This window comes from Buteo buteo, chromosome 2 (genome assembly GCF_964188355.1).
Source record: "Buteo buteo chromosome 2, bButBut1.hap1.1, whole genome shotgun sequence".
Lineage (NCBI taxonomy): Eukaryota > Metazoa > Chordata > Aves > Accipitriformes > Accipitridae > Buteo > Buteo buteo.
The window spans coordinates 22,353,781-22,365,173 of record NC_134172.1 but is presented as its reverse complement, the minus strand read 5'-3'; positions in this window follow the sequence as shown (position 1 = coordinate 22,365,173).

Sequence of the window (11,393 nt, the reverse complement as noted above, 5' to 3'; positions counted from 1 at the left end):
CTCTTGTAGAGAGTGTCTACTACCCTCCTTTTCTACAATCCTGAGTGTCTTTGATGCTCCTCAGTTACAGCTCTCCCCAGCAGCAGAGCTGGAATGAGGTTCAGGCCCCATACTGGGCTGAAAAAAACAGAAGGATGAAGTACAGTTTTTGAACAAACAGGAGAAAGATGAGCTTACTGGGAAAAGAAGCTGCAGGAAGTCGGAGAGAAGAAGGGATAAGACTTCCCATGTCCTGTGTTATATGGGGTATCCTGTACAATCATTTTAAAAGAAAATAGGTTGGACTAGTGATTTAACTGCAGTTTAAGAAAGGGTGAAGACTTATGAATACCAGAGATGATAAGCAATTTTATTCCCTCTTGGGTCAAATACTAGGATTATTTTAATAAGAGAAGCAGAAGTTTAGTATCAAATTAATACTTATTCATCATTCTATATTAGCATATTAAAACCAATAATCCATCTCTCACCTTTCCCCTTCTACTCAAACTCCTACTGCACTCTCTTCCCTGTCTCTTTCCTCTTTTTTATAATCTTAGTTCACAAAAAGGACTGAGGAAATGCTGACATGGGTGTCTTCTCAGTTGACTTTTGGGGGGGGAGGACATTTGATCAACACAAAGATTCCTATTGTCAAACATCTTCTAATTAGATAGCTTACTCTGGACTGTAACCTTCCTTAAATTGCATTAAACAGACTTTTAAAAAAAAGTCTCAATCTAAAATAGCTTTCCCAAATCTGGACTAGTTTTTGTAACTCTTTTCTGATTGTTTTCCAATTTGTCAATGTCTATTTTAAAGCATCAATAGAAACGGGATGTGGTATCACCAGGGGAAGGTTTATTAGTGCTTCTGATAGTAATCTAAGCTTCTTCCTCTTTCTATTCTTCCCAATTTACAGGATAAATATACAGTGAATAGCATAAGTCTACAGCATGGCTGCAGGTGCTACTACAGAATAATAGTAATAACAAAAAACCCACAAGGAAATCCTTTGTGTCTTTTGTGATAAAATCCTCAAAGTCTTCCTGAAAAGTAGGTGAAAAAGATGTTAGCTTTAGGTCTTGATGCAGTTACAAGGAGTCTACTCTTTTCTAGATGAAGTGACCATTCTGTACTTTAAAAAAGGGAAGTCAATTTTGATTTGGAACCTTTAAAAAAAGCTTCTAACCTTGCTTGTCTTAGTGGCAGATGTCATTAAAATTCTGTCAGGATGTCAGATATCCAGATCAGCTGTATCTCTGCAAAGGCACCTTACTGATTTGACTCACTGCTATAAAACACCGTTTATTGTGATGAGTGTGTAATGCAAGATTTTTTTGTACAGAAGCTGTTGAAAGTACTAGGACTCTTTCAGAACTCATTAGTGTATAAAATGATAAAATTTAGATTTTTATTTTTTTTTTTTAGTGTTTCTTACTGGCTTGAAGAGATGTAGCATCAGTTCAAGTCTATTTTCTCTAAGTGTTCATGTGATGGACAGATAGTGCTGAGCAAGCCTGGAGCAGCAACTGCGTGTGAATAGGAGGAATAACAGGTAGTCACCACTGCTGAGGTGTCCTACTGGTTCAGAAAGTGTGCTGATAGCTCCAGACTCTAACGGCTGAGAAAAGTAAGGGAGGAGACTGAAGCATCCAATTAAAATGTATGGAAGAATTGTATTTCCTATATTTTATTGTGCACCATTTATAAGGTCTTGGATTAGTTAGGGAGGAAACATTTTACTAGCAAGACCAGTGAGCAGTGAGTTTTATGTAATAGAAATTACTTATTATATTATCTTTACCTTAAATTGTCAGAAAAATTCTTAGCCCTCTTTGTAGACAGTTACAGTATAGTGGAATAAAAATACTATACAAAATCAGAACTTAAATATTTTTCATTGAAATGGTTTGGACAACTAGACTGCAAAATATACACAGTCAATTACTCTACTGGAACTAATTTTTGAGTAATGGACAGCTGTTGGTGAGGTACTACCTTGGAACACTTTTTCTCTCTGGGGAAGAGAACTGTTTAGTAAGGGAGCATGAAGTGAATAACATTATGTCTAATTGACATAGGAAGGGGAATTCAGTTAGTTGGAATGTAATTTCAAGCTGTTTTAATTTTGTTTCAGTTAAGTTAAAAAATGTCCTGTCTGTAGAAGCAAGATCATAGCAGATAAAACCGTGGTGATAGAATGCTTACATTACTGAAAACGTTTCTATGGCTATGTTTAATCAGATTTTATCAAAAAAAAGTCATATTGAATTCCTGCAGCTACCCTGTTTATATTAGTATGCCTGTACAATCTGATGCTGATAATTTTAAAACTTAGTAAGGTGAACTTTCTTCCTTGAGATTTATAAAGTTTGGGTTTGTTTTTTTTTTTTCTAATTTTAAATTAGCTGCCCCCCCCCAGAATCTTTTACATAATCAGAGCACTGATTTTCTTGGAGACCACTGAATTTAAAGGTTCTGTTGGTTATTTGGCTTCTTGTTTGTACTTCAGTTTTTCATAAGCTTTGGTAACACTTTCAGCTGACGTTAAGAGGTCTAGTAACGGGTAGTAATGGGTTTGAGATAAATGATTAATTATTAACCACTTGATTCTTTTTTTACTCATTATCTCTTAGAATAACATTTAATGGCAAAAATATATAATTTATCAAAAATCACTAGAATTGCTTACCACAATGGAAAGAATCTGTTAAGCTGATCATGGTGACTGCAAAATCTTGACTGAATAATGATTTGTATATTACTTTGTAGTTTTGTCCAAGTATTGGATGTCCGAGAGGCTTTAATCATAAACAGATCATATGGTATTCTACTTGTCTCTGTTATAAATGTCCTTGTCATACTTTTCATATGAGATTCCTGGGATAAATATAGTGTTAAAAATGAAACCGGCTCTTGATGGCTATTCCACAATTTTTAATTAATGTTTCAGTGCCCATTCTGGGGGATCAGGCAAGTAGTTCTAAAACCAGTGAAGGCTGTGCGTATCAGAAAAGGGCTTTTGAATTGCACTATTCTTTGGAGAGTCAGTGTAGACAGTGGAGTAGTAGTCTGGTGTATTCATGGTGACTTCTGACACTTAGTAGACAGCTACAGTATTTAAGACCAGCTGCTGTTATTTCTGAACATTCTTAGCTATGAGCTATAGTGATGATGGCTATAGCTGAAGATGATGAGTGTCTGAAACACAATTGTGTGTATCTAAAATGGTGGGGACAGCTTTCTACCCAGAGGCAGATGACCACAGCTATAATGAGAATGAAGACTTAGAATGAATCCCAAGTTTGAATTCTACTTTGTGTGAAAAAAAGAAGAAAACCCCCCACATTATTTTTCTTTCTGCCTGTCTGTCTTGATATTTCATCTTCAACCAGATGTTAAACAGCAAGGCTTGAGGTGGGGATATGCTGTCCCTCAAATTTAGTATATCCAGACATCTGGATGATTTTCATGTGCATTTCTGTTGGCTTAGTACTTTCCTTAAAGACGATCTTGAAAATGAAAGACAAAAGAGCCAAAGTTTGGATTCGGTTTGCAACAATTATTCACCATTACTTTTCACCTCTAAAACAAGTTTAACCAGTTAGTTGCTACTAGTAGTAATGGTGAATTCTGGTCATGTGTTCCACCATGGATAAAGAAGAGATGATCTGTGAGTGCAGTGCTGTACCCTATGCATCTCATTTGATCCGAGTCTGGCAGAGTGTGCTTCAGAAAAATGGATGTCCAGATAACGTAGCAGACTTTCTACAAACTTCTCGATTTGGTATTCTGAAAATGAATCTGGGTCGTGAGAGGTTAACTAGTGGCATCAGTAGTGTGATGGCTTCTTTAGAGTTGTTTGTCAGTGCATGGGTGTTTAACAGCAGATTTCTCCCTTTGAAGCATGGATGTTTTCTTTGATAAAGGTCCTAGCTGTGGTCAGGAGCAGAGGCAGAATGCTTGCAAGCATTCAGGCTACCTGCAACTGACTTTTCCCAGTATGCTGACGTGCCCATCTAATCTGCAAATTTATAGTTCATTTCCATGGAAACAAGCGTATGGGTGAGGGACTAGTGTTTGTTAACCTTACCCTGAAACAGAGTTGGTATATGGCTAGAGCAAACTGCAGAGAACCTGAAAACATGCTTGAGTCTGATAATGCAGATGAGACTCCAATAATACAGATATAGCCTGATCTGCTCCTGCAATGGATATCATGGAGGATAAACTAAATTATTTTTGGTGTTTACTACCCATGATATCTCCTGAAGCACTTTGTGGAGATGAAGCAAAAGTTCTTGAAGGAAATTGGTGATTTCTTACAGAACTAAGAGATTAAAACAATCTGAACCTACAAAGAACAGTGCCTCTTTGAGCCTTTAAGGGTAGCAACCTACACATATGAAATAGTTTCAGGGCAGTATTTTTCTATTATTGATTTTTTTCCAGGACTTTTCAGAACTGTCATTGTCTGTTCACATGGTTGTCAGGAAAAGAATACTTTGGTGCCGTGTTCCCAATAGTTAGAGAACTACTGTTAGGTTTTACAAGTTCTTTGACTTTCTGATTACTTGGGGTGATTCAGTATTATAATTTGATATTGATATGATCCAAGTAATTTCAAGGGCTTCTAGCTTCTTCTTTAGAATAAGGGACAATGTTTGTTTTGCAAATGAACCAGAGAATGGTTTGACGATTGATTTTCTTTCTATTTATGTGTGGATCAGGGGATAGCTAGCTGAGTGTATCTCTGGAGAATTAAGGTGGCATCACACATTCTTCCCTTGGAGCACAGATTTTAGTTTTGGAAGGCTACAATATTCTGTGTATGTACTACAGTATTTGAGCAATATTTAAAGACCTATAATACATAAAAAGTCAGACTAACTAATCCAGTGATTCCATTTCGCTGTATTTTCTGTGAAAGCTGTGAAGAATTTATGTCAGAATTCAATGTGCTGGCTTGTTTTTAAATTCCAGGAATTTGATTTTATTGTTAAATTGTTTGGGGTTTTTTTGTTTGTTGTGGTTTTTGGTCGGGAGAAGTGTGCAAATTAGGTATTTCAAACTCTAATTTCTTGCTACCACCACATACGTATGTGCAGATATTTCTGCTCTAATTCAGAGAAAAGGTATCTATTTTTACATTTTCAATCTTAAGAGAATTATACAATAGTCTTACCAGAATTATACAATCTTGGTTTTGTAAGTATATTTTTGTCAACAGGGAACATAACGATCTGCCACGAGATGGAGTATTCACTCTGGATTTCACATATCCTCATACACCCTTCAGTAACTGGAGACACAGCATATGTCTGAAATGCAAGAGTGAAAGCAACAGGACACAATTTAAATTATTTACTTCTATGCTCAACTACTCAGGCAACATGGGAGACTAGGAACTGAAGTTAGACAGAGGTGATATTGCTTTATATTGCAATTATTTGTTTATCTGTTTTATTCAATTTGTGGTTAGTTTTAAGCAAAAATGGGTAGCTGAAAATGTCCTCATTCATTTCTTATAGATTATAATGCAGAGCAGAACACTTTCTTAGTAACAGCAATTATATAGCTGAGGCTCTAGTATAGTTGATGTTGTTAGCTTTGGTGACTCCATAGGCTCCATAGAAAATGTTAGCAGGAGGATTGGCACCTTAAACAGGCTGTTGTCAGCAAAACTGTGGCGGGTTGACCGTGGCTGGATGCCAGGTGCCCACCAAAGCCATTCTATCACTCCCCCTCCTCAGCTGGACATGGGAGGGAATATATAACAAAGGGCTTGTGGGTTGAGATAAAGACAGGAGAGATCACTCACCAATTACCATCACGGGCAAAACAGACTCAGCTTGGGGAAAATTAACTCAATTTATTACCAATCAACCAGAGTAGGGTAATGAGAAATAAAACCAAATCTCAGAACACCTTCCCTCCACCCCTCCCTTCTTCCCGGGCACAACTTCACTCCTGGATTCTCCACCTACCCCCCAGCGGTGCAGGGGGATGGGGAATGGGGTTTACGCTCAGTTCATCACACGTTATTTCTGCTGCTTCATCCTCCTCGGGGGCAGGACTCATCACACTCTTCCCCTGCTCCAGCGTGGGGTCCCTCCCACAGGAGACAGTCCTCCACGAACTTCTCCAACATGGGTCCTTCCCACGGGCTGCAGTTCTTCATGAACTGCTCCAGCATGGGTCCCCCACGGAGTCACAAGTCCTGCCAGCAAACCTGCTCCAGTGTGGGCTCCTCTTTCCACAGATCCACGGGTCCTGCCAGGAGCCTGCTCCAGCTCCAGCTTCCCGCGGGGTCACAGCCTCCTTCGGGAACCCACCTGCTCCGGCGTGGGGTCCTCCACGGGCTGCAGGTGGAGATCTGCTCCACCGTGGACCTCCCTGGGCTGCAGGGGGACAGCCTGCCTCACCAGGGTCTTCACCACGGGCTGCAGGGGAATCTCTGCTCGGGCGCCTGGAGCATCTCCTCCCCCTCCTTCTTCACTGACCTGGGGGTCTGCAGGGTTGGTTCTCTCACATGTTCTCACTCCTCTCTCTGGCTGCCGTTTCTGTGTACTAAGCAACTTTTTTCCCTTCTTAAAAATGTTATCACAGAGGCGTTACCACTATTGCTGATTGGCTCAGCCTTGGCCAGCGGCAGGTCGGTCTCAGAGCCGGCTGGCACTGGCTCTGTCGGACACAGGGGAAGCTTCCAGCAGCTTCTCACTGAAGTCACTCCTGTAACCCCTTCTGCTACCAAAACCTTGCCACACAAAGCCAATACAAAAACCCTGATAGATTCCTCACTTTCCTAGATCTGTACATTGTACTGTCACTGCAGAGGATGGCTTTTGGTCTGTTCCTCATCTGCAAAATCAATGTGCTGGATTTGCAAAGCATCTTCCTGAGGTCTGACACTGCCTGGCTGTCTCGCTGGAGGTACGTGCCAGTCTGCTGAGCTGCATGCTGCAGCACTCGTCTGGCTCCCCACCACTCTTCATAGTAAAGAGAAACCATAATACTCAGGATGCACTAAGACAGACTTCATCTATTACAAGATATACTTCAACTAGGAATGGGAGCAGACATGGAGAAGAGACCATGGCAACATACAGAGCTGTCTGGGGCTCCACAGGCTACAGCTGCAGCTCCCTACATCTGTAGATCTTGGCTTTTTGTGGCTTTTCTCTTCTGCTTTGCTACTCCCAGCCTCTGAGGGCAAAAAGAGTAGGTCAGAAGCCACACAACAGAAACTAACACAAATTTATGATTTTCCCCTCAGCCAGTCATTTCTCTATGAGAAGAAAGTGTACAGGCCACAAAGAATACATGGTATGGTTGATACTGATTTACAAGCATTTAGCTAGTAACTCAGTCCATTTAAATGTGTGTCTTGACATAAATTACCTGCTTTTTTCTAAATGGACTACAAGGAATATACTGCCAAAAATTCAGGACCTCCCTTTTTCACCAGAAATAGCGTGCTATAGTTTTGCAGTGCAATGGTTGGAGGCTCTGCTGTTCACTGTGTGTTAGTCTTGATGGGAATATGGCTCTTCTGTAAAAGACCTGTTGCTTGTCCCCATTCCCCTCCACCACCATTGACTGAATAATAATAAGAGTCTTGGTAGGATTCACTCATGTTCACAAGGCTTTTTCTGCCACAAATAGTGGAAATTCTTCCTAGGTGAAGTACAGCCCTGTAGGTTTGGTCTGGTGAGATTTGTATAATCCTTCTCCAAGGGCAAATGAAAAGTCTTTTTTCTAAGAGTGCATTGACTGAAGTGGATTAAGTAATGGTAAAGTGATCACAGAGAAAAAAATCTCCCTGGTATAGCATTCTAGTAGCCCCATTTGGATCAGCTCTTTGTTATGCAAATGGAGTTTTCATTCACTTGTGTGATTTTACATGGATTTACAACTTCTGTTTCCATTACACATACAGGATATTTTATTTTGTTTTGTTTTGTCTTGCTTTTTTTGTTGTTTTTTTTTTTTGTGTGTGTGTGTTTTAGTATGTATTCACCTTTGCTGCCACTCTTTTTGTTGTTGTTGACAAATAACTGTACTCAAGGCTGCAGTAGTTTGGACTCTGATGATTTATATATTACAGAATCTTTCATGATTTTTGACATGGAAGACATAGAAATTCTGTACATTAATCATCCAGCTTTGTTGGATTTGTTCTCTGTAACAACTCATAAATATTTCAGGTTTGTGGTCCAAATGCTTGAGATGTCTCACAGGTTATAATACCTGTCATTTTATAAAATTCAGTTGTGATTTCTATGTAGGCTGTCCGTAAGAAATAAACAGTTCAGCATTATCATGTAAGGATGGAAGCAGCTCCTGTGGTTGTTTTATTTTCTTATTCGTTTCAGCTGCAGAGATCCAAATCTTTTAAAGTATTAGAAGAGCTGTTAGTTTAACACTGTATTACTTAGAGCTTTCCACTCCATGTAATTTCAATTTTTAAAGTGCTGAGTGAGACTTAGTGCAATAATTAAAAAGACATCATTTGTAATTATGAAGAAGTTGATAAAACTAGCACAAGAACATTAGCTTCATAACACTTGTCTGTTCCTTTCATACTTTTTTTTTTTTCTGTGTCATCATATCTTGGTGTTTTCCACGCTCCAGTGTTTTCTAGAATCTAAAGAGGAACAAGTCAGATAATTCCACCTCTGCAGCATAGGTATGTTGTTTTTCCATCACTCTTTTTTCCTCTTTGGATAATAGCTTGCTGCAGAAGTTAGCAGTTTCCTTTGGCTGGGGTTGTGCTTCACTTAATTTTTACCTTTATTTTTCATCTTGACAGTCACAACCTGAGCCCTGAACCCTTTTTTTTTTTTCTTTTTTTTTTCCTGATGTCTAGAAGAAACCATGGAAGCTTATAGAAAATGGTTTTGACTGTGTTACAGTATTAGATGGTGTTAGGATTTGATGCCTTCAGTTGCACCAGTACCTTTTCAAGGAACTGGACACAGTTTGGATGGCTCTCAAAGATTTAGGGCACCTAGGACTCCTGTTAGTTTCAAAGCTCTAGCCACTTATCACTTTTTAGTAACTGTTTGATGATTGTGCTTTTGAAAGCTGTATTCAGGCTGTCACATAAATCAGATAGATAGACTCTGGTTTTGTCTTCTTTTGTTGTCCTAGGGGAAAGGTTTCTTACAAATGGTCTGTGGTACTTATAAAGTGGTAGGAAGCAAAATTTCACATCTTTTTTTGTCCTGCAAATTGCTAGTTTAATTTGAGATATAGAAGAAGTAGGAAAAATGAACATGCAATAGAGCACTGTAATTGCTGCAGAAGAAGCTCTGCATCCTTTTGTTCTCCAAGTGGCATATATGATTTCTTTCTGTTGTGTGTGTGATTGCTTCTGATGCCTGGAGGAAGGATGATATTGATAAAAATACATCAAAATATCTATTTTTAAAGAATTTTCAACAATAATATATGAAATGTATGTATATAATAGTCCCAAATTATATATGAGATACTATATTATTATGTTACATACTATATTCTATATGATGTATATTGTAATATATCTTATAGAGATATGTATATATAATTGTTTGGAGTAAATTGCTGGACAACTGTCAACATTAAAGAATAGTGAATGTCCTGTGATTGGGAAAAGTAAGGATAGACCCCAATCTGCTTTAAAGCTGTGTGTCAAACCTTATCTCCTTGAGTATTAAGGCTTTCTGGACTATGATCTGTCAGTTATGGCTGACTGCTGTCCCTCAGACAACACAACTTTATTCTTAGTCATGGTGTCTAAAGTAAACATGCCATTCTGCTGACATATATGCACAAAATAAACATATCCATTTCATCAGTGTAATCACAAATTTGGCCAGCAGATCTGCCTTCCACCCCTGCCAATTTGAGAATTCTCCTGTCCTGACAAGTGGTATTTCCCTGGGCGAGTCCTGGAAGAATGGACATTTAGAGCTGGTGGGATGGGGAAACTCAGTAACAAATTGTTTCATAGAAGACCCCTACAAAGTGGATTTCCCATATCTCATGTACCAAATCCATTTCTGATTCAGATCTATGTTGGAAGACAAGATAGTTGCCTGAATTTTAAGAGTAAGTACTGACAGAGGTTGCACACATCAATGGTAGCTGCAACCTCTCTACTAAATTACGCATATCTTCTGATCTAGATCAATACAACCCCAGCACTTGGCTAGCAAATAAAACATTTAAGAGATTAGAAGAAAAATTATTTTTAATATCTTTAATTGGAACTATGGTGACTGCAGGTATATGACTTAAGCACTAATTCGGCTACCAGTTCTGGAAAGATCCTAAAATTTAGAACCCTGATTTAGAAGAAAGCGTGTTTTATGAAAAGAGCAAGATAAGTGTGTATGTGAAGGGAGGAATGTATTTTCTTCCTTCATAAAACCTGTATGTCTGTTAGTAGGACTAAAAGGTATAGTTTTGGGTGGGAACTGAATGTGGAATTTCTGTTTTCCTCTAAGATAGTGTGTTTTGAGAACTGAAAACTTCAATGGCATTCAGTGTAATTTATAAAAAGAAAATTGATTTAAGTGAATACATTAATAGTGTGTAAAATGTAGAAACTGACTCTTTTTAAAAAAAAAATCCATTATTATGCAGTAATGATAATAGGATCATTTAACTATTATATTAATTTTTAGTATATACTTAATGGACTTCTTTTAAATTTGTAAATGAACACTCATTAATGTGCGGTACACATTGGTGAACTCCAAAAGCTTTAAGCTTTTGATGAAGAGCTACAGAGTTTGATTCTGCTCTGAAGCTTCAACTAGCAAAAGCAAATTTAATGAAAAGAAGCTTGACTATATGACTTGCAAGAGGAACAAAAGTATTTGGAAATATGATCTTCCATCTAGAACTAGTGAGAATTATGTCTTCTGCAACACCTGCTCTGCTTGCAGCCCACAGGGGAAAGAATGATTCTAAAATGCACATGTAGGGCTGCACTGCCCACTGGTACATGGTGCACATGATGTGCCAGAAATCTTCTATAGTTTCTGTTGAAAAATCCATATAGTAACTGCCAGGCTATAAAGCAAAGCAATTGGACTGATCATGTAAGCTGTAAGGAGCATGTAGTTAGAAATAGGCACAGTTGCTTCTGTCTGTAAATACAGCTACAAAAAATCAGGCAAAACATTCAGCTAGAGTAAATTGGTTTGTTTCAGTTAAAATTTTGGGGACAGCACCATTTAACACCAGGTGTAGTTGGAGCCCACTAAGTCGAGACACTATTGTCATTTCTGCAGTGGAAAGGGATTTTCAAGCAAAGAATTAGAAACAATGCACTAAGTCAAGTGGAAATTTTTATTATAGCTCTTCATGCTTCCGAATGCTGATATCTTCTTATTCAAAGGATTACTATTCCCAAATCT